This window comes from Olea europaea, chromosome 1 (assembly GCF_002742605.1).
Source record: "Olea europaea var. sylvestris chromosome 1, O_europaea_v1, whole genome shotgun sequence".
Taxonomy (NCBI): domain Eukaryota; kingdom Viridiplantae; phylum Streptophyta; class Magnoliopsida; order Lamiales; family Oleaceae; genus Olea; species Olea europaea.
In genome coordinates this window covers 1660142-1663690 of record NC_036237.1, presented here as the reverse complement: position 1 = coordinate 1663690, position 3549 = coordinate 1660142, and positions in this window count along the sequence as shown.

Below are 3549 nucleotides of genomic sequence, written 5' to 3'. Positions count from 1 at the left end.
TGTTACCATTAGCCTGAATATTTATTCCATCATTAACACGTGGGACATTCTGTCCATTATTTAGGACATTGTCTCTTACATTTAGGTTACTCCCCAAGTTAGCTGTACCATTACCACTATTCTGATTTGGCATTACACCATCCCCCTAGTTTGAAGTAGAGGGACCAAAAGGTGGTTTTATCCCTTAATTTGGACTTAGGACTGGGGGATTATGTCTCACAATTGTCATAGTTTGAAAGTGATTTGCAAGAGGCACAACTGGCTGACAAATTTGGCCTACAAACTTATTCATTATTTCATTCAAAGTATTCAGTTGTTTGACCATGTTGTCATAATGTGCATTCCCATTCTGGGTAAATCTTTTCATATTATGAATATTTCGTAGATCCTGTGTGAGTTCTCCAAGTAATGCACGCATGGTTCGAGGACTCAACTCTGTCATTGGTTCGTAACGACTGTGACTGCTCTGACTCTATCCCTCTGTTCGTGGAGAGCTATGCTGCTTCTCATATCGCTCGATTACAGACTGGACTCCTCCCTGACTTGCTGCTTCCTTATCAGATTTGTGAGGCATATTGTTTCACCTTTTGTATCTTCAACACCAAACACCAATGTCCCACTGGGCGTGCCAAATTGTTTCGCGCGGGTAGTCGCTAACAATTAAAAAGGGATCAGACGATTGTGTAAGGAACAAACCTCTTGAAACAAAGTCCCAAAAAGGGATGTTTTATTGGCGATGATTCACAATTGGAACTAAACAGAATGCCTCCAAGGGGCGCAAGTACACGGGTACTGAAAGAAATGTTTAAATTTAAACTAAGAAATTGAAATTACATATTCTCTGTTTGAGAGTGTTTGATTCAGGGTCCTTTCTCTCTATGTTTTCTCTTCCTTTTATATTCCCTTGATGATTTCTTCGTGACAAACCGCTTGGAAACTGCTTGATTGCTTTATAACTACTCACTTTTTTTATGGTGGCTAACTTGTTGTGGAACTGCCGTCACTACTCTTTGTCGTTCAACCGCCTTCAACTGGGTTCCTTGAATCGTGGAATGTGATAAGATTACTCAATAACTGTTTCAATAACTGTATTTCTGGATAACCATAACATTTTATGTTTGCTAAGATCCTAGGCGATTCGAAAGTATGGGCGAGAACATGGTCATCGCTCTGGGCGACTGTAAGGCACTCTATTCGCTCAAATCTTGGGCGTCTTGCAAGCTGGGCGATGATGTTACTGTGTTCGTGGGCTTTCACTGCATTTATTAATAATCATGTCTGGGCCTTTATCCTTAATTGCCCAATTGGGCTATTTGATTTGGGAATTCCTCAATTGGGCTTCATTCCTTGGGCTATTCGATTTGGGTTGCACTTTTAGTGTGTCAACAATCACAAAATTCAACGGCCATTAAATTATCTCTGTTAGATGTTGTTCTCTTGTGCATCTGTTCGTTTTATGCTATTGTTGCTAATGATCTAGCTACGAATCGAAAGGGATAACAGAAGGATTCAAATAAACGATCTAAAATTTGTTGAGACGAGGCTAATTTGTGGAGTCCTTTATGAAATTGGTCATTATAACAACCTATTCTTTTTTAATCGAAGGCTACATTGATGGTATTTTATTTGTATTTATGGAGGCGTCTTAGAAATCTCTACAATCACCAACAAAAACAGTTGAGGAATGTAATGTTTTGAATGAGGGGGTGGTTGGGCGGAGGCAGACAGGTTTGTACAATGCTTCACTTTTCCAAATCAATGCTCCTATAGAATTTAATTAAAACCATTATAATTATTGAACTTTATTATATCAATAAATATTCCTTGTCATAAAACTCCCAACCCTAGTAGAGAAATAATGTTATTCATAATGATATATATATTCCTATAGAATTTAATTAAAACCATTATAATTATTGAACTGTATTACATCAATAAATATTCCTTGTCATAAAACTCCCAACCCGAGTAGAGAAATAATGTTATTCATAATGATATATATATTCCTATAGAATTTAATTAAAACCATTATAATTATTGAACTTTATTACATCAATAAATATCCCTTGTCATAAAACTCCCAACCCTAGTAGAGAAATAATGTTATTCATATATATATATATATATGATAGTTTGTTATTTGATATTTGATGCATGGTGTGTACACAATTTGATATTTATTTGTAATTGTGTATAATGTAAATTTTATTCACTATATTTATACATTTACTTAGGGTGGGTGTGATTGCAAGCATGAAATTTACATTAAAATAAAATAAATTCTAGACAAATGATTATCTATAAATTATTTGTATGAAAATTATCAATTAAATTTTTTTGATTAATTTTATTTTCAACTTTGAAATATTATACTTGTCCATTTTTCATTGGTAGGTAAATGGGTGGCGGGGGAGGGGAATAGATGAGGGAGGAAAAAAAAAGTGAATTATTTGGAAAACAAAAATCGACTCCCCTAAAGAAAATAACTTGTTTTCAAGAAAAATATAGTTATATGACCTAAGAAAATATTTTTTATAAAAAAATGTTAATCAAGCAACACAAAAATAGGAATTTGGATAAAAATGACATTTTCTCATGAAAAATATTGACAATCAAAAGCACTCTTTGTGTCAATCAAGTAATTATACATTTGTTTTATTCAATAGGTTATTTACATTTAATTTGATTTTAATTGGGTAAAACTATTTAAATTTGATTTTAATTAAATTAACTTCATAGAATTTTATTGAGAAATTGATGGTGTTGCAGTCAATAAATGATGGTCCTCACAACCAATTGTTACATTTTGTATGGTGGTTCGTTTACAGCCAAAGTAAATGTTTTTATTTTATTTTATTTTTATTAGGATGCTATGCATCTGATGAGTTGAGAACTTGAAATAAATTGCGAACAAATCCGACCTTATAAACAATACTTTATTGTTGTTTTAGGCCCTGTATGAGCAACATTTTTTGGAAAAAATATATTTTTAAACAGTGATTTGATATCATTCCAATCACACATTTTTCAATACAATAATATTACATTCAAATTTAAAATTTTTCTTTATTTTTTAACCATACATTTTTCATCAATCTACTATTTAAAAAACATTCTTTCAAAATAATGTGGCCCAAACACACACTTAGTTATAAATGTTAAAATGGTTGTTTAGGTATTACAAATAATGTTAAAGCAGTTATTGGGGATTGAAAAAAGTTTGCAAGATTTTTTAATTTTTACCCCTATCATTTATGCTAACATGTAAAAGAAAAGTGGTTAAGAAAGTACACATATTCCAAAAATTAAAATAAGGCGGGCCTGAATAATTTTTGAAAAGGGCGGGACACCTCGAAAATTGTAATAAACTTCAGGTGAGGTATGCGTTATCCACTTTTGAATAATTTCAATTATACAAAAACCATTTCAGATAAACTATGCAGAAGTCTCACATGAGATTGGATCTCATATGAAATAAAATAGTGGTAAAAAATGACCACCTCCTGCTACGTGTGTAGTCTGTAAAGTTTTTGTACGCACAACACCACT